General features: G+C 40.8%; 1 non-coding gene and 1 pseudogene across 1 annotated transcript; one reads left to right on the forward strand and one right to left on the reverse strand.

Moving 5' to 3' along the window:
- Window positions 1-8552: 8552 nt before the first annotated feature.
- On the reverse strand, window positions 8553-8659 carry LOC147928653 (small nucleolar RNA R71). The gene has a single exon (XR_015581155.1). It is a non-coding gene; the product is annotated as a small nucleolar RNA R71 (small nucleolar RNA).
- A 655-nt stretch (window positions 8660-9314) lies between these two features.
- On the forward strand, window positions 9315-13718 carry LOC147928654 (uncharacterized; annotated as a pseudogene).
- Window positions 13719-21524: the final 7806 nt, after the last annotated feature.

The following is a 21524-nucleotide window of genomic DNA, read 5'->3' on the forward strand; positions in this document are numbered from 1 at the left end:
AGGAGTTACGAACTAGCACTAACCCGTTCCATCACACTTATATACAAAATTAACTATCTTTTTCTTTTATTTTAATAACTAAGAGGTTCTCGGAATAACTCATTATTTTCAAATTAATTTAACATATGCTTACTTTCACGACAACTAATTTTGATTGATTCAATTCCAAATGAAAATAATAATTTGTATATAGATAAAGCAAATAAAATTACAAATATCTCAATATTATTATAAAAAACTTTTAAAATATATATTTCATCCAACATAATGTTTTTTCTTAAGTTATATAAAATATGAAAAACATAATCCCGCGGTGTACTGTAAATTAAAATGTAGTTTAATTAGAAACTTGAAATCTACTAATTAAAAACGTACAAAGATTGCCTACCAAGTTATGCCTATATATAAAGTGATACAATCTATGGATATTACACTCACTCTCTCTTTCTCTCTCCATCACACATATATACACTTCTCTCTATCTCTCGCGAAATGTTTTCAAGAAGCCTAAGTTTGAGAAGCATCTCATCCTGCTTCTCTACTCGCCACCTTTCCTCCGGCTCCGGCTCCAGCGATGGAGAGGAAGAGGCCCCTTTGCCACTCAAGACCAACCATGGCCGCCGCCACCACCCTCGGTCGAGAGCCCTCCACAGCCAACAAAACTGGAGAAAGAGATTGAAAAAGCGAAGACCCATCTTGACAACTTAACCAAAATGTATATTGATGTTTCTGAGAAGCTCACCAAACTCGACGAGAAGATGATCAATGAAGCTGACGCTGAGGCTTAAAACGATTTGCAAGAAAAAATGTTCGAGTTGATGGAGAAAAAGGAAGAACATGAGAAGGAAATCACCAAAGCAAATGAGATGTTGGCCACAGTCACGGCAAATCATGAGGACTAATGTTGTAATAGTTTCAATCTATTTGCTTTAGTTAAGCTAACTAAAAAAGTCAGTTCTCTAGTTAAGTTAATTAAAAAAATTTAAGATTACGTTAGTTCTCTATATATATGTTTGTCATTTCTCCTTTTTTTTTCTTGCGTAATTAATGTCTCGAACTTAATATATAAACCTACAAACTCAAACTATAACTCAGTGTTCAATAAAGCGTTAGGCGGTAAGTGGGCGGTGACCCAGCGCCTAACGCCTAAAACGCCTAGTCGGAGTTTAAGCGTTTTTAGGCGGTTTAGGCGTTTACAATACAAAACATTATATATAAAATTATGTAAAAATATATGTTAGAAGAAATAAATAATAGTAAATCATAAACTAAAATTAGTAAAAATACATTTATTTAATTTAGAATATGAACATTTATAAATATGGATATGAATATAAAATTTAAAAACTTGAATATATATAGTTAAAAATAAAATATATATTAAAATAATATTATGTGATTTTAGGCGGTCTAAGCGGTCGTCTAGGCGTTTGTTGAGTGCCTAGCACCTAAGCGGCCGCCTAGACCACTTTCTTGAACAGCCTAAAACCAATATATCCTTAAAATAATTTTAGTTATGTTAAAATAATGATTAAAAAGTAAGAAGTACCGGAAAGCAATAATGGTTGGGAAAAATGTCAAAAAAAAGTCTCCAAATTTTAAATTTGGGACAAAAAAAGCATGAAATTTCGAGATGTCATTTTAATTCCAAAGTTTAGTTTGACTTTTTGATAAAATAATAAAGTTTCGTTGACTTGGCCATTTCAAGCATGCCATTAAGTTTCGGCATAGGAATCCAGGCATAGAAAGAGTAAAGGATAAGAGGAGCTGTGTTGACCCTAAGGGCTGATGTGAAGTCGGAGTAAAGTTTTCAACTGGATCAAGCAGATGGTAGGAGTATCGTGGATTTGAATCCCTGAGTGGTTAGTTCGTTAAGTAAAGAGATGACTTCCCAAGTAGTTCCCAAGTAGTTCCCTCACCGATTTACAAATATCATTAACCACAGAATTTAGTGAGCGGCGCCAAATCTTTCTATGGATTGCTTCTTTCGCCTCTTTCGCCGTCAAAGTGCCTATGGTACCAGTTCATATTTGGTTACCTGAAGCTCATGTAGAGGCACCTACGGCAGGATCCGTCATCTTGGCAGGAATTCCTTTAAAATTTGGAACCCACGGGTTTTTAAGATTTTCAATACCCATGTTTCCCGAAGCGACACTTTGTTCTACTCCTTTCATTTATACTTTAAGCGCGATTGCTATAATATATACTTCCTTGACCACTTCAAGACAGATCGATCTAAAGAAGATCATTGCTTACTCCTCAGTAGCCCATATGAATCTAGTGACTATTGGTATGTTTAGTCGGGCGGCGGCCGTTAGGTCACCTATTTTGAGTTATGGACACACAAGGCCAAAACATGTGTGTCGGGCGTGCGACCCATCAACCTACTAGCAATAGAAGAGAAAACATAGCATGTCGCAACAAAAGCTTGATTCGAGGCGTCAGCAAAACACTGCCGTCTGTTCCCTTCAGAGATCATTTTTGCGATAAGGCCCTTCTTAAAGAGATGGCTCACTCTCCTTTAAAGGGTGTCCCCGCTGCACTCTAAGGATGGCATATGATTCACTAGCACAGGAGAGAGAGTTAGCCTTAGCTTTGGCATTTCCTTGCTCAATCTCATATCAGTCAGTCTACTCTTGCCAGAAGTTACTGCCTTAGCTGAAGTGTGGAAGGAGACCCAGTCATTCAGTGAAAATCTAGTGAGTAAGGTAAGGGGGAAGTCCAGTGGCTGAAGTAAAGTAAAAGAAAGAAAGGATGGCTGAGTGGCTTAAGTAAGGCATTGGTTTGCTAAATTGACATACAATATTACATATTCCCTCTTGGTGAGGTAGGATCTCTCTCTTGATTAAGGGCTGATAGTTGGTTCATTAGGAAATCTTTCTAAAAGACGGATATCCTTCTATCAAGGAGAGATTGATATATGAAATGATTAGAATTAGAATGATTCCAGTTACTCACAGCAGTGCTACGATCAGCAGGTCTTGTCTCTCCTCTCGCATATGTGTCAACTGTCCGTTAACGGAGTTAATTTTGATTACTAATGCTTGTCGAAAGCATAATGTGGTCCATTGGTTAATGTGGGAGTTTCGTATACACCTGCCCCGGGTTCCACTCGGTCCAGACTAACATTTTTTGTTTTTTAAAATAAAAGTTACTAGGTGGATTCGTTCTCTAGACCTCGAAGCCGTAAACAACAATGGGTAACCAACTACGCCAGGTAGATTTATTAACAACTATTGAAACACAGATTATTATATTGTGTAATTATATGTGTTTTATAACTCCTTTCCTCTCCAACCATATCCTTCATAACCGTGACCTCGAGAGAACGTGGCCTCCTCCGTTATGTTTTCTGTTGTAGCAAGTTGTGGATAGTTATTGCCGGATCCTTGCGGCAAAGAAGGGTTCTGATGCGGCAGATGTCGAGAATATATAATACACAACGTCGAGAAGTTAAAAAATATCCATGTCTCGGCGGATGTCTAGAAGAAGGATATGGTTGGAGAGGGAGGAAGTTAAAAAACACATATATATATATATATATATATATATATATTTGTGGGAGGAATGTATGGAGTTATTGGATAGAAATTATTTTGAGTTAAATGACCTTTTATGCATTTAAAGTGAGTTAAATATTAATAAATTTTTTATATATGTCTTGACCTTTTTAAAAAGGAATACCAAGTGTTTCCTTCCAAATTTGAAGTGACATAGTATTTTAGTTTTCTTATATGATTTTATGAACTTCAATGTAAAGGTTTTTCAAAGTAATAAGTACACTCACACTGATTGAAATATATTAAATAAGTATGTTGTTGTTCCTACAAATAGGACAACATATATTATAGTTTAACCATGGAGTTAAGCAATGGAAATGGAACTTGTGATGGCAAGACAAAATGCTTATATATATTATGTTACACATTGATCGTTTAAAAATGAATAGGAACATCTAATTCTCAAATAAAGTTGATTTTTTTTGGTAAAACCAACATATGTGAATTTAAATTTAACTATGCAAATTTAAAAAATAAATATGAATAGATTAGAAAGGCAAGAAATATAAAAGAAATATTTTGTTTTTATATAAATAAAATATAAATTGAAAACAATGTTAAATATATATAATACTTTCTAAATTAAAATATATAATCAAACTCTTACAAGTTACAACACATATGAGATATAACAACATTTGATATTGGTGGGAGAGGAGGAGAGAATGATTACTATAAGATGGTAATCCAAATTAGATAATGGAGATGAATCTTTAAAAAATAGAACAATGTAAAATATATATATATATAATACTTTCTAAATTAAAATATAGAATCAAACTCTTACAACACATATGAGATATAACAACATTTGATATTGGTGGGGGAGGAGGAGAGAATTATTACTTATAAGTTAAATGTATTGTGTTTATTGGATCTTAAATATTGTTTAAAGCAATTAGAAAGCAAATAAAAAAATAAAAAAAATTAGAAAACATTAAATGAAAATCAATTGGATCACAAAACAAAATAGTCTTTATAAATGGATAATTATATTGATCTTTATAAATTATTAAAAATGATACATGAGTATGTAAGATAACCAGAGACATAATAGATAATTAGATATGGATTATTTCAACTTCATGGTCTTATTGTGTTGTGAATATTGTAAGAAAATATGAAAATAATGACTTATAAGATGTTAATATAAAATAGAAAATGGAGATAAACCTTTTAAAAGATTAAAATTATATATATAAGATATACATATCATACAAACTCTAAAACTAAGCTTTTACTGTTATGAAACTAGAGAGTTGAAGGATGAAATCTCTTAGTCTTATTAATGAATGTCGAGGTTTACAAGTATATATATAGTAGAGTACAAAGGCTAAAGCCCATAAACCGACTAGGACATAGAATAGGCCATGGGCCGTAAAGCAATGGCCGATGGGGCGTACAAGGATGGACCGTACATGGGCCGTAAGGCCATGTCCTAATGGACTGTGAACGGGCCGGTCTATAGAGTCCACTAAGTGTTTTACAACACTCCCCCTTGGACGAGATGACCGTGCCTATGTTGGATGGGATCGCTGCAATGTGCTTAGGGGATGCTGCCTCATTAAAACCTTACCAGGAAAACCCAATGGGACAAAACCTTGGTGAAGGAAAAAGAGTACAGCACACATTTCTCCCCCTGATCCAAACATCACTCCAAGTCCTTAAGCCTCCGCATTCCAATCTGGTGCGTGAGCTTCTTGAATGTTGTTGTCGGCAATGCTTTGGTGAAGAGATTGACGCATGATTGAATTTTCACCACTTGAACTTTAGTAAGATGTGCTTCGTCCGATCTCCCTTGATGTAACCTTCCTTGAGTTGTGCGATACAGGCCGAATTGTCCTCATATATGACCGTTGCTTCTTTGCTGTCGTCCATGCTGCTATCCGTCCATATATGTTGAGTCATCGAACAAAACGCACTAAACCTTCTTTGCTATAACCTGCATCAACAATACCAACTAAAACCTTCTTTGTTATAGTTAGTAGAATATAAACCCAAAAATTAAAGTTCCTTGTAGGTAACATAAATAAATACTTAATTTCACTCTAGTGCCTTTTGGGTTAGTCAAGAACTAATTCTTGCTAGGAGGTTCACGGAAAAACTTATCTCTGGTCTAGTGTGGCTAGCCAAGATTAATTCTCCTATAGCACTGAGGTATGGCATTTCAGGACTGAGAACTTCCTCATTGTCCTTCTTTGATCCAATGGATCTTTATCCAAATCAATTCTCCTTACAACCATTGGGCTAGTCAATGGGTGAGCTTAGTCTTTATCAAAACTCTTGAGTACCTTTCTGTATATGCCATTTGATGCACAAGGATTCTATCATTTATGTACTCAAGTTGTAACCCCAAACAGAATTTTTTCTTTTGCCTAGGTCTTTCATTTCAAATTCTACTTGTTTGGGCGATTTAACCAGGGGTTCCAAGGATGTTTAAATCATCCATATAGACTGCTATTATCACAAATCCTTTGTTTGCAAACTTCTTTATAAATATATGGACTGATGGGATCATTCTTATAGCTTTCTTTAGCTAGGTACTAACTCAATCTATTGTACCATATACACCCACTTTGTTTCAGTCCATAAAGGTATTTGTCTAGCCTTATGCAGTATTCTCTCGAGAACCACTCTTATAATTGAGCTCTACACCCTCTGGTAATCTCATTTCATTTTCCAGTGGACCATGTAAGTATACGGTTTTAACATCCATTAACCATAAATCCAGTTTTTCTTTTATAGCCAGACTTATTAAAGTCGTTGCATCCATCACAGGGAGTAAGTCTCCTCATAATCTATTCCTGGTCTTTGAGAGAATCCTTGTGCTATAAGCCGTGCTTTATCTCACGCTTTCATTACTCTTATTTCTCTTTCTTACAAAGACCAACTTATGTCCAACTGGTTTATATCAAGTGTTGTCCTTAAGGTCGGACCAAACACATCTCTCTTCTTTAAAGAGTTTAACTCCACGTCAATGGCTTCTTTCCATTTTTAGCCAATCTTTACTTTGAGTGCACTCTAATATAGACGTGAGTTTCTGATCCTCATTTACTTCAAGTGCTACCTTGCATGCAATTATTTCATTAATGTCGACATCTTTGCAGTTCCATTTTATTCTAGACATGATATAATTTATCGAGCTCTTATTATTATTAATACCTTAAGGACCTTGAGGTTTAGCGTCACAAACCTCATTGTTGGTACCTGATATGTTACGGTTTTGACTCACTTTGACCTCGTTTATTTGACAGTTTTGTAGTTGTTTGAGTCCTTTTCAGGTTATAATAAGAGGCTAGGAAGCTAAAAGCAAGGATTGGAACAGCAGGAGCAATCAGAGCATAAAGGAGTTGAATTGGAGCAGAAAAGCTGATTTTAGACCCAGGAGCACATGCTCCCGATTTCCGAGCACATGCTCCCAACTCTACGGTTTCATGACGACACGTGGCAAGCATCTAGGCGCCGATTCCCTGCCTAATTCCCCTTATTTTAGGCGATCCTTTGTGAGAGAAAGAGATAATAGGGAGATTTGAATTTGGATTCTTTCCTTATTTTTCTCTACTTGTATGCTATTTAACCTAGGGTTTTTAGGAGAGAAAATATACCTTTTTCTTTTGGTTTTTGAGCGACGTTTTTGGTGAGAGGGAGAAGAGCGGCTACCTTGTGAAGCATATTCTGAACCCTTGTGATTTTTATATTTTTATGCTATTGAATTTCTCATCTATGTTGGTTATTCATTTCTCTATGTCTGAGTAGTTTTCTTTGCTAGATTAGGGGTTTCAAAAGGGGTTTCAAAAGGGGTTTCATGGGTTAGCAACAGAACACAAATAGGGCTTTATATAATCAATTGTCTTCACTATTGTTAGACTTAATGCTTAGGTTGATTTGATCACCCAATCTATGATTCTAGGTTTATCTATTCATCAAAAGTGTAATAGGTTGCTAGAAAAGACATTAGTGGGCAAATTATCCTAGACCTGCGAAAGTTGATGTGTAGGTGATTTGTGAACTTATCATTCCTGTTCTTTAATGCTTGTCTGCGATTCTGGACTCAAACGACAGTTTAGGGTTTATGGACCGCCGAGCATGTGCTCCGGATATCTGAGCACGTGCTCCGCGTTTCCGCACAGAATCGATCAGATAGAGTTATTGATGCCACGACAGTGGATCAGTTTATATTTATGTTTGAGTTCTAGACTTGGTCTTTGTGGGATTCGACCCCTAAGTACTACTTCTTTGCTGTGCACTTGCAGTAGGAAAATAGGGTTTAAAACTCTGTGTATCAAGTTTTTGGCGCCGTTGCCGGGTACCAAATTTTTACCTTTGGTTTTCGGCGAAATTACTAGACTAAGACCTTACTGATTTGTCTTTCTGCTTCTTCTTTACGTGTGTTTCAGGTGCATGTCAAGAAGATCTAAAAGAAGAAACAACACCGAAGAACTAGTCGCTTTGTCAGCTGCAAAGCTCTCTTTGGCAGAAAGAACAAACCGCAAGAACAGAAAGTTTCAATCCGTCAACATGGGTGACAACAGAAACAATGAGGATATGGCTGCCGAGTTGCAGCAACTTCGACAACAGTTGGGGCAGTTGCTCCGTGCTCAACACGAAAGAGCCGCGCCGCCGCAACCGTCCATTGGGGACAAGGACAACCCGCATGTGTCCTACACCAACCGAGCGGCGATTGTTCCTCCCACCATCCCGAGCCAAGATTTTGAGATCAAGCCACAGATGATCTCTCTAGTGAAGCAGCACCTATTTCACGGTCTCCCAGCTGAGATTCCGATGGACCACATTGAGAATTTTGAAGAGATATGTAGCACCACTGGTTCAAATGGGATACCGCCAGACTTTCTAAAGTGCAAGCTCTTTCCCTTCTCTCTTGCGGATAGAGCTTCACGTTGGCTGAAGTCATTGCCACCTGGGTCTCTGACATCATGGGAACAGTGTAGGTCTGCGTTTCTGGACCATTTCTACACCAAGGCTAAGACCGCTGCCCTGAGGAACAAGATTTCATCGTTCCAACCGCACACTGGAGAAGCCTTCTGCGAGGCTTGGGAGAGGTACAAAGAGTGCCGTAGAGAGTGTCCGCACCATGGATTCAGTGATGAACAGATTCTGGGCATTTTTTATGATGGAGTTAACTGGGACTACAGAAACGTTCTCAACTCGGCCAGCAATGGGGATTTTATGACAAAGTCTAAGGAAGGAGCATATCCGTTGATTGAGAACCTAGCTGCAAGCTCCAGCAACAAGGCTCCTGGGTATGACAGGTCCGTGAAGGTCAACAGTATCGATACGCAAAAGATTGACGAGTTGACAGCCAAGGTGAACCTTCTTCGGAAGGGGAGCCAGAAAACTGTCCATTTTGTCGATGAGACCGGAGACATGCCGCTAGCTCAGGAGATTTGTGATGGAGAGGATGAAATGATGGAGGTTAATTATGTGAGTGGGCAAGGTTTTGTGCAGAACAGGGGTTTCAACCCGAACTACAGAAGCCATCCGAATTTGTCCTATAGAAGCACCAACGTGGAGAACCCTCAGGATCAGGTGTATCCACAGCAAGGAGCTCAGAATCAGATGGGTTATCAGAAAACCTTCTCAAACAACTTCCAAGGCAAACAGTTTGTACCCACTCAAAACCGCTTCCAAGGGGGGAACCAGCAGGCATATACAAGCGCTCAACAAGCACGGCCTTTCACCAACCAGCAGTTGGGACCTTCATCTGCTAGCAGCTCTCAGGATGAGCTGAAAAACATGATGCAACAACTCTTGGTGAATCAACAAAAAGCTTCAGTGGAAATCAACGCTAAGGTCGATACCATGTACAATGACCTTAATGGGAAGTATGAGGCAGTAATGTCACATGTGAAGAAGCTTGATGTTCAGGTTGCACAGACTGCTGAAACCGTGAAAAGAACTCCTGGGACTCTGCCCGGAAAAGGGGAAGCAATCCCGCGGAACGAGTATGTCAATGCGATTGAGCTAAGGGGAGGAAAGAAGTTACCCCCTAGAGAAGCACCATCCGCTAGGATTGACAAGGGCAAGGGTATTGCTGAAGAATACCTTCCTCCACATGCTGCTGAGACTCCACCGTTGAGTCAAAAAGAAGCCGAAGCATCCGGCGAGCATGTGCTCCCATCCAGCGAGCACGTGCTCCCGACTCCCGATCAGACAGTTCCTACTGAGGTACCTCCTGCACGCGTGTACACCCCTAGGGTTCCTTACCCTGTTCCTCCTAAGAAATCTCGCAAGGATTTGGAGAATGCAAAGTGCAAGGAGATGTTGAGAGAATTGACGGTAAAACTACCCCTAGCTGATGCTGTTCAGATGATACCTGCTTTGAAGAGATATGTGAAAGGGTTAGTTTTTGGGCGAGTGTCAGAGGAAGAGAACGTGATGATGGTTTCAAGAGAGTGCAGTGCTGTGCTGCAAAACAAAGTGCTAAAGAAGAGAGATGATCCAGGGCGATTTGTCTTATCCGTGAGAATCGGTAAAACGATTTTTGCGAACTCCCTCTGTGATCTAGGTTCCAGTGTGAACCTTATGCCATATTCAGTGGCTAAAAGGCTGGGATACACGAAGTTCAAGTCTACACGGATTTCGTTAGTATTCGCGGATAGATCCACCAAGCGCCCCATAGGAGTGTTGGAGGATTTACATGTCCAGATAGGGGACACGCTTATACCAGCAGACTTTGTGGTTCTGGAACTTGAAGAAGAACCACGTGACCCCCTGATCTTAGGTAGATCATTCTTATGCACAGCTGGTGCGATTATAGATGTGCAAGGGGGAGCGATCGATCTCCAGCTGGGGGATATGATTGAAAGGTTTGAGATGAACAAGCTGCTCAAGAAACCTATGATAGATGGTCAGACTTTTGTGGTTGATGATGGTTCAGAGGTTGCACATGAGGTTACCGATGAAGTTCTCACTCTCGACCCGTTGGAGGTTGCCTTGACAAAGGCAGAGCGTAAGTATTGATTCTTGAATGAGGAAGCTAATGGTTTTACATGCATTTTGGATGCAGGTACACGGTTCCAACAACTGGTAGCTTACGCCAGCCTAGACGATGAGAACCAATCAGGGGAGGAATCCGCCGAGGGAGCACCTGCTCCGGATTCCGGAGCACATGCTCCGGTAAAGTCAGCGGACGGTCCTTGGAGCGAGTTAAGAGCTCCAAAGGTAGAGCTAAAACCACTTCCAGCTGGACTAAGGTACGCGTTCCTAGGTCCTAACTCTACATACCCCGTGATAGTGAACTCTGAACTAAACAATGTAGACACCGCTTTGCTCCTTTGTGAACTTAGGAAGTATAGAAATGCTCTAGGGTATTCACTAGATGACATCCCAGGATTCTCACCAGATCTTTGCATGCATAGGATACATCTAGAAGATGAATCAATGACTTCGGTAGAACATCAGAGGAGGTTGAACCCGAATCTAAAGGATGTTGTTAAGAAAGAGATAATGAAACTTCTAGATGCGGGTGTAATTTATGCTATTTCTGATAGTTCCTGGATTAGTCCAGTTCATGTAGTCCCTAAGAAAGGTGGGATTACAGTGGTTAAGAATGATAAGGATGAGTTGATTCCTACTAGGACAGTTACGGGACATCGCATGTGCATAAACTATAGAAAACTTAATGCTGCGACCCGTAAGGATCATTTTCCTTTGCCGTTTATTGATCAAATGCTTGAGAGATTGGCTAACCATCCTTACTACTGTTTCTTAGATGGCTATTCAGGTTTCTTTCAGATCCCAATCCATCCCGACCATCAAGAGAAGACCACATTCACATGTCCTTACGGCACCTTTGCTTACCGCAGAATGCCGTTTGGCTTGTGTAATGCACCAGCGACCTTCCAACGATGCATGATGTCCATTTTCACTGACCTGATTGAGGATATAATGGAAGTTTTCATGGACGATTTCTCCGTCTATGGGAGCTCCTTTTCCGTTTGTTTGTCTAATTTGTGCAGGGTGTTGCAGCGGTGTGAAGACAAACATCTGGTGCTGAATTGGGAGAAATGCCACTTCATGGTCAGAGATGGGATAGTGCTGGGACACAAAATTTCTGAAAAGGGGATTGAGGTTGACAAAGCCAAGGTTGAAGTGATGATGAGTTTACAACCGCCTAATTCGGTAAAAGGGATCCGCAGTTTCCTTGGCCACGCCGGTTTCTACAGACGGTTCATTAAGGATTTCTCCAAGATAGCAAGACCACTTACCCAGCTGTTGTGTAAGGAAGTGAAGTTTGATTTCGATTCTGCTTGCTTGGAGGCCTTTCACACGATCAAAGGAGCTTTGGTTAGCGCTCTGATTGTACAACCGCCAGATTGGGACCTTCCCTTTGAGGTCATGACTGACGCGAGTGATTATGCCGTGGGAGCAGTTCTGGGACAGAGAAAAGACAAGAAGTTGCACGTGATATACTATGCCAGCCGCACCTTGGATGAGGCTCAGTGCAAGTACGCTACAACCGAGAAAGAACTTTTAGCGGTTGTGTTTGCTTTTGAGAAGTTCCAATCATACCTTGTTGGTTCCAAAGTGGTTGTTCACACTGATCATGCAGCATTGAGGTATCTACTGACCAAGAAGGATGCAAAACCAAGGCTACTCCGTTGGATTTTGTTGCTTCAAGAGTTTGACTTGGAGATTAAAGACAAGAAGGGTATTGAGAACGTAGTTGCAGATCACTTGTCAAGAATGAGGATAGAAGAAGAGCTACCCTTGGATGATAGCCTTCCTGAAGAACATGTTTACTCGATTGGCATCTTTGATCCCGCCGAGCACATGCTCCGCCTGGGAGCACATGCTCCGAAAACCCCGTGCAAGGCAATCAATACCAACAAACAGCCGAGTTTTCCTTGGTTTGGAGAGTATGCAAACTACCTAGCAGCAGAGAAAGAACCTACTGAGTTTGTGGGGAACAAGAAGAAGAAGTTCCTAAAAGACATAAGGCGGTATTTTTGGGATGAGCCTTACCTCTATAGGCATTGCTCGGATGGTGTTATCAGGAGGTGTGTGACTGAGGAGGAGGTTCCTGGAGTCTTGTTTCATTGCCATAGCTCACCCTATGCTGGACACTTTGCTACTTTCAAAACCGTGTCCAAAGCTCTTCAAGCGGGTTATTGGTGGCCTACCATGTTCAGAGATGCGCAGCGGTTCGTGTCTACTTGCGACACATGTCAGAGACAAGGGAACATCAGCAGGAGGAATGAGATGCCTCAGAATTTCATCTTGGAGGTTGAGGTATTTGATGTTTGGGGAATTGACTTCATGGGACCTTTCCCGAACTCCTTCGCCAATGAGTACATATTGGTGGCTGTAGATTACGTGTCCAAGTGGGTAGAAGCTTTGGCCAGCCCCAATAATGATGCAAAGACCGTGCTCAAGATGTTCAAGTCGGTTATTTTCCCACGGTTTGGTGTCCCACGGGTAGTCATTAGCGATGGTGGATCGCATTTCATTAACAAGGTCTTTGAGAGTCTTCTCAAGAAGAATGGAGTGAGGCACAAGGTCGCCACCCCCTACCACCCACAAACAAGCGGACAAGTTGAGATCTCTAACCGGGAGATCAAGAGCATTTTGCAAAAAACAGTGAACACAACAAGGAAGGATTGGTCTCTGAAGCTAGATGAGGCTATATGGGCTTATAGAACCGCCTACAAAACACCCCTGGGGACTACACCGTTTCACTTGGTGTATGGTAAGGCGTGTCACCTTCCTGTTGAGCTAGAGTACAAGGCTTCTTGGGCAGTGAAAATGCTGAACTTTGACACTAAGAGCGCCCATGAAAGGAGGAAGATGCAACTGCATGAGCTAGAGGAGATTAGGCACCTCGCCTATGAAAACTCAAAACTCTACAAGGAGCGTACCAAAGCCTACCATGACAAGCGGATCCTCACTAGGACCTTTGCTCCTAATGATCAAGTCTTGTTGTTCAACTCTAGGCTGAAACTGTTTCCCGGAAAGCTAAGATCACGATGGTCCGGACCCTTCACCATCAAGGAGATTAGACCATATGGGGCTGTTGTGTTGCTGGACACAAAAGGAGGAGAATTTGTGGTGAATGGACAGAGGCTGAAACCATATCTTGCCGCCTCTGAGCACGCAAGGGGTGAAACCTTCGCCCTAGGCGACCCTCCTATTGCCTAAGGAGCTTTCAAGTCAAGCTAATGACTTAAAACAAGCGCTGGGTGGGAGGCAACCCACCAGGTATATATTGCTGAGTTTTTCTTTTTCTTTTTAGGATTTGTTTCTTCTCTTTTCGGTTTCAGGAATGTTGGAAGAAGATGCGGAGCACATGCTCGCAGGACGCGAGCAACCCGATGCACATGCTCGGCGAACTGAGAGCAAAAGAAGAAAAAGAAAAGAGCGATTGGGCCAGGTAAGTTTAATGAATTTCAGGCCCAGGCCCACCAGGCCCAGGTAACCCACCAAATCGCAAACCCTTCTCTCTTTTCTTCTTCCTTCTTTCTTCTCTTCTTCTCCTCGTCGCCGTCGAAGCCCTCATTCTCTCCCATTGCTAACTTTTTCAAAAATATACCGATTTCAGTGATTTTTGAGACTAGATTGCTTTATTATCCACCACAATCCTCAATCTCTAGTCCATTTAAGCACACACTCAAGGTACAAAATGGCCCCTAGACGCTCTACCTCGGGAAGAAAGAGCACAACAAAGAGACCAACCGACGATTCACAATCATTCCCGTGGCCACGGTGCGAGGGAGAACCGTTCAACATGAACGATGACTCGTTACCCGCCGAGTCTGACACGGTTTGGGATCAGAGGGACGCAAACCAATACAACAAGCTGCTGTCCGTAAAGATCGAGCCCACCCGCACTCTTTGTGATGACACGCTCAAGATGCTCGGCTTGCACGACCAAGTCTACCAGATATTGTGCCAAGCGCGTGTTGGGATCTTTACCACTTGGGAGGGAGACTTATACCTTGATCTTTACGCGGACTTTGCTAGCTCATCCCACCACCGCGAGGACAGAGTTCCACCATTCACATCATCCGATCCTCAGGGTGAGTTTGATCTCCCACCGATCTCTGATGAGCCCGATACCGCTGAGTACAGGAGATGGATGGTCGAGTCGCAGCAGAAGAACAACAGCTTGATACGGAGGATCCTGACGACACTATCTCGCGGTTGCTGCCACCACACCACCATCGCCGCCGACCCAAGCCAACCGGTGAGACCACCACGTCGGAGGCGCCGCCTTGCCCGTTCGGAGAGCGAGAGCCCAGACGATTCCGACGCCTGATCGCGGTTACACACACCATCATTGTCCTATCCGCCTTATTTTCTTTTCATTTTTGTTGTTATCTTTATTTTTCTTCTTGTCTAGGTCTCTCTTTGGCTTATTTTCACACCGGAGACGGTGTGAAGTAAGTCCGGGGGAGGGTCACCTATGACATTTGTTTTCTTTATTTTTCTTTTTATTGAGTCAGTTTGTCATGTGAGTCGAACCAAAACTTGTGGGAATTAGGACCGAAATCTGTGATGTTTTTAACCATTTGTGAGTTTGACCGTTTTTCCTAGTGACCATTGTTGCAGAACTAAGAGTACAGAGACGAGCTAATACCTCTTCACATTCGGACCCTTCTCCTGGCCAGAAAAGCTTCATCCCATTAAGGTTTCACCGGAAAGACTTAGACTCTACCTTATTGGAACCTAACCGGATTTAAATTCTTCTCGTTTTGGGCATTAGGATAGGGAACGTGTCACATATTCAGGACTTCTTATTCATTTTGCCAATCTTGCTGATCCTGAATAGCTAGCTCATTTTAAGTTAGTACCCACCCCGAGCCTAACCTCCTTTCAAACCACTTGCACTTGTATTTTTGTTTTCTCATTCTGTGCAGCTATGTGCAAAACGGTCGGGGAGAGCAGGACTGACACAATCTCTAACTCGCTCTTGCTGGAGAACCAAAGAGGAAAGAGCCGGACGGACAGAGCACGTGCTCAAACCCAGCGAGCACCTACTCCGAAATTATATACATCCGAGTCCGCGAGTTGTTTTGAGCAGGGAGAGAGCCTAGGATACGGTCTGCATGCTCCAGGGGCAATATCAGAAGAAGATCCCCCATCATCCTTCATATGTCTAAAAAAAAAAAAAAAAAAAAAAAACGTTTAAGGATGATGGAAAGGGACCAGAGCTAGTGTTACACACCCCCGAGCATGCGTTGTACCCTGAGGAGAAAAAAGAGGCTGAGTTTGAGAAGATAAGAAGAGGAGAGTGATTAGAGGTTGTGGACATCAATGAGTCCACTCTCCCTTACCATTTTGTGCGATATCCTGCATCTCTTTCGAAGTAATGGTAACCCCTAAACACTCTATAGCTCCACCATTAAAACAGCCTTTTATCTACCAAGCCTCGATTTCACTAGCTTAATGCCCTTAATGAGAAGCTCACGCCAATTTTAATTGAATGTAAAGAGTCTTTGTCTGGAAAGTGATCTTTTTCTGGGTTTGATTGCCAATTATGGTTCTGGTTTTGGAGATGTTTGCTGGATAAGTTTTTGGTATAGCTTGTTCTAACACATGTGGTCTGCAGGTCATGGTCTACTCACGGTTTCTGAGATTTTTGCGAGTTCCCACCTTGGCTCTCTTGGCGCTTGGTTTGAGTTTGTTTGAGGACAAACAAAGATCTAAGTCCAGGGAAGTTGATATGTTACGGTTTTGACTCACTTTGACCCCGTTTATTTGATAGTTTTGTAGTTGTTTGAGTCCTTTTCAGATTATAATAAGAGGCTAGGAAGCTAAAAGCAAGGATTGGAACAGCAGGAGCAATCAGAGCAGAAAGGAGTTGAATTGGAGCAGAAAAGCTGATTTTAGACCCAGGAGCACATGCTCCCGATTTCCGAGCACATGCTCCCAACTCTACGGTTTCATGACGACACGTGGCAAGCATCTAGGCGCCGATTCCCTGCCTAATTCCCCTTATTTTAGGTGATCCTTTGTGAGAGAAAGAGAGAGGAGATCGTTTTTTTTAATAGGGAGATTTGAATTTGGATTCTTTCCTTATTTTTCTCTACTTGTATGCTATTTAACCTAGGGTTTTTAGGAGAGAAAATATACCTTTTTCTTTTGGTTTTTGAGCGACGTTTTTGGTGAGAGGGAGAAGAGCGGCTACCTTGTGAAGCATATTCTGAACCCTTGTGATTTTTATATTTTTATGCTATTGAATTTCTCATCTATGTTGGTTATTCATTTCTCTATGTCTGAGTAGTTTTCTTTGCTAGATTAGGGGTTTCAAAAGGGGTTTCATGGGTTAGCAACAGAACACAAATAGGGCTTTATATAATCGATTGTCTTCACTATTGTTAGACTTAATGCTTAGGTTGATTTGATCACCCAATCTATGATTCTAGGTTTATCTATTCATCAAAAGTGTAATAGGTTGCTAGAAAAGACATTAGTGGGCAAATTATCCTAGACCTGCGAAAGTTGATGTGTAGGTGATTTGTGAACTTATCATTCTTGTTCTTTAATGCTTGTCTGCGATTCTGGGCTCAAACGACAGTTTAGGGTTTATGGACCGTCGAGCATGTGCTCCGGATGTCTGAGCACGTGCTCCGCGTTTCCGCACAGAATCGATCAGATAGAGTTATTGATGCCACGACAGTGGATCAGTTTATATTTATGTTTGAGTTCTAGACTGGTACTTAATCTATGCCATGAATAGTTGTTTAGTTGCTGTCTCTGAAATTCCCGAGAATTACCCCTGATCTAGTGTTTTGCTTATTGCCTTTTTATACCGTTTTAATCGCGTTACTGTTACCAAACAAACCCAACTTTGAATTGTCTTAGCTTGAAATTGAACCAATAGAACCATAGAGTAAAACTTGGTCTTCGTGGGATTCGACCCCTAAGTACTACTTCTTTGTTGTGCACTTGCAGTAGGAAAATAGGGTTTTAAACTCTGTGTATCAGTACCTTAGGATTTGCCGCGGCCATGTCTATACTCTTTCCTTAACCTCGGTTTTATTTGCACCTTTCTTAGATTTCCGAAGGTTCTTTTCTATGGAACATATTGGTCTATTTAGACTTTGTAGCAACTTGATTATTGTGTTCCTTTTGAACATCAATACGTACTGGTGCATTACAAGCTGGTATGTACGATTTCATAATTCTCTTTGGGTCATTAAAAGAATCTTGGCAATTGAATAGCTAGCTTTAACAAATGTATAATCTCGAGGATCTTGCCAATTTAAGGATGTTTGATTCCATAATATTTCTTTGACCAGCTTGTCTTTCTCTCCACCCAATATAGGGAATTCGGATTCAGCAAACTGACAATCCGTGTATCTGGCCATATATAAATCACCCATAGTTGGCTCAAGATACTTAACAATGGTGGGAGAATCATATCAACATATATTACATCCTCCTTTGAGGTCCCATCTTTGTTCTCTGTGATGATGCAATATAAACGGCACACCCGTATATTATTTTAGATGGGATATGTCTGGCTTATGACCCGTTATGCTTTTGGGAATATTTATACTCACTAGATGGCCTGATGCGTATAAGCTCTTACTTCATGTAATATTGTGTGTCCCCAAGCCGACACAAGAAGCTTCGACCTCATGAGTAATGGTCTAGCAATCACTTGAATACGTTTAATGAAGGATTCATTTAATCCATTCTCTGTATGTTCATGTGCCACAGGGTGGTCCACACTCCCCCCCATGGACATACCATTATTATTAAACGCTTGGGATATAAATTCACCAGCACTATCTAGACTTATAGTCTTAAGTGGATAATCTCTTTATTTAAATTTACTGGTGATAGCCTTATAATGAGTTTCCCTTGTGTACATGCTACACACGTGAGATTCTTTAGGAATAACTCTTCTCTCTTTTAGGAGTGTGCCCATTTTATTATCGGATTACGCATCATGTTAGGACCCGGATGGCCAATCCAGTCATGCCATAAAGTGAATTATTGAACATTTCGTTCATTGCCATATTAGCCTCTATTATATTAATCTTAGCATGGTAAAACCAGTGGCTAGTGCAGGTATAGGCTCTAGGACTTTCTTATGTCCATGGGTGATTTCAATATATAGGAACTCTCTGTTTCCTTCACCCTTTATTTCAATATGGAAACCATTCAAATGAATGTCCTTAAAGCTCAACAAGCTTCTCTTAGAGCTGGGTGATTATAATGCAACACTTAGTTTAAAATGTGTGCCATAAAATATATGCCTGGCCGTAGCCTTTACTTAGGCTTGCTATACCCGCTTATCTTTGCTAATATTGGCTTTGTGTGACTTAATCCACTATCCACCACACTTATTTTCTTGTCCTTAACCATTTCCAATAATGGACAAGAATTTATGTTTTAATAAATATTAAAAGGAAATAAAATAATTAGATTTAAATCAAAATAATAATTCAATCAAATTCAAAGCATAGAAATTAAATTAATATACCACATGAGTTTAAATATTTTTCTTTAGGCAATCAAAATCTCATAATCCAATTTAGGAGTTCTGCATGTCTTTATCTTATGGTTTTCTATACCATAATTATTATTACAAGTGGACTTGGTCTTATGTTGCGGGTTTAGATAACCCGCGGCCTTTACCCCGACCATGGCCGAAGCCTAATCGGTTTCTATAGCCTTGACCATCATAGTTATGTCTTCGGTAAGTCCCACGACCAGGACCACCATGTCCACTTCTTCCTCGGCCACGGCCATACTTGTCTCTATGGACATAGATAGACTCATTAGTCTCTTTGGCTCTTTAGGCTCTTTAGGATTTTTCTTTGTCATGTCAACCTTGTGAGCTTCATTGCACTTTTCATTTACACATCGGTGACAAACCGATTTAGCCTTGATTTGCGGTTTAAAGGACCCACCGCCCCTACCACCGCGGCCACGACCACCATGGCCTTAACCATCAAAACGGATTGCCTGGCCCTAACGACCACCACGTCCTCTGCCACCACGGCCACGGCAATAGTGTCTTTTTCTGTGAACGTAGTTGGTCTCCTTGGGCTCTTTAGGCTGTTTAGGCTCATTCTGTTTTGCCACATCAACCTTCTGTGTTTCCGGTAATAGGGTTGTACTGGGAGGTCTCATAGCACTATTCATCAACAGCTCATTTTCATGGTACTGTTGCTGAAGTACTATATTGTGAGTACTAAAAGTAGACAAAGTCTTCTCTAGTAACTCTCTCTCCGTGACTTCAGTACCACACAACCTTAGGATTGAGCCAATCTTAAAAGCTCTGAGTTATACTCATCCATGGATTGGAATTCCTGGATCCTTAGGTTTTTCGAATTGAGCCGTTGGTAGGAGCACCATCTATTGGTGTCCATATTGTTTTTCAACTCTGTCCAAAGGTCAATAAGATTCTCAATGGTATGGTACTTGGTCCTTGAGACTCTCAGCAAGGTGATGGTCTATATGCAAAATTGCCTTACATTTATTCTTTTAGTGCAACCATTATCATCCTTAATACACTCACATAGGTACTTTGATTTTACAAAACATGCACCCGATTATATCATGCGGTTTTTAAGATCGAACCATGTAATTCATTTGGATCATGCCATGCGGTGTTTAAGACCGAACCATGGAATCATTTTAGTCTTAGGTCATGCGGTATTTGAGACCGAAACATGCCTTGCCTCTACTCATAATTTCGAACTTAGGTCATGCGGTATTTGAGACCGAAACATGCCTTTATTCTACTCAATTTCGTGGCTTAATATGCATGAACAACAAACCTAGATAGGAACTAGCATGCATGAAACAATTTCCTTTTTCTAGATAAGATTTCCTTTTCTTAAGTTTTCCTTTTCAGATTAGGATTAAGACAAGTTTTAGGAAATATTTTATTTAAATTTTAGGATAATTACCAAATTAAATTTGGAAGTTATCCTGAAAGTTCTAGCAACCTAGAACAGTTCTATAATTTTCGAATTTCATAGTTTTAGGATCCGAAATTTTTTTTAATTTACTAGAACAGTTTTATGTTTATAATTGATCCTATATTGTTTCTATGGAAATTCTGAATTCAACAGTCCTAAACATGTCTATCCAATTTGATATTAAGGTTCATGCAACTCTAACAATTTATGCAATTATTGATTCTTTAATACCCTATGCATAATCCGATTTCATTATGATGCATGAATAACCAAGTTTTAAATATCCTAGAACAATTAGATCAATATTTATCTTATGAGTCTAACAATTTAGTTCTAGGTTCTTATGCAACAATCAATCAAGCAAGCATAGACAATTAATCAATCAATCGGATTTTAAGCTTGATATATCTTGGTGCAATTCACAAACAATCTAACAGCCCTATGCATCCGATTTTAAATTTTTACAGGAATAGGACTCTTAAGATTTGTTTGTTGTGTACTTGGATGTTTTAGGGTTCAATAGCTTTAAAGTTCAAGTTCGATTATATAGTTTTAAAGAAGTTTGATCATGGTTTACCTTCCACCGTTTGGGTCTGACCGGTTTTGATCTGGGAGCTAAAGACCTCAGATATACCTTTGATCACAACCACGAACCTCGATCCTTGTACTACTATTGACCCGATTCTCGTCCCGCTCACGTACCGCTCTCGTCCGGAACCGCGAACTGCTATCGTCAGGAACCGCGAACCGCGAACGTCAGGAACCGCGAACGTACTCACCCTCGAACCGCGAACCTCGAACGGAACTTCAATAAAACTTTGATCACGAACCTTGCTCGCCCTTGAACACAAACCGATCGCCGAACAGGAGCTTCCGCGAACAAGGATTGAATCACGAACAGATCCCAAACAATGTCCTTCTCTTGAACAGAAACCGAACCGCTCACGAACAGGAACCGAACTTGGGTGGATCTCTGAACAGGAGCTTACCCCGGAACTTGCCGCGTACAGGATCCAAAACTCGGGTGGATCTTCGAACATGAACTTACCCCGGATTGGCCGCG

The sequence above is a fragment of the Camelina sativa genome, chromosome 14 (assembly GCF_030686135.1).
Source record: "Camelina sativa cultivar CO46 ecotype springtype chromosome 14, ASM3068613v1".
Taxonomy (NCBI): domain Eukaryota; kingdom Viridiplantae; phylum Streptophyta; class Magnoliopsida; order Brassicales; family Brassicaceae; genus Camelina; species Camelina sativa.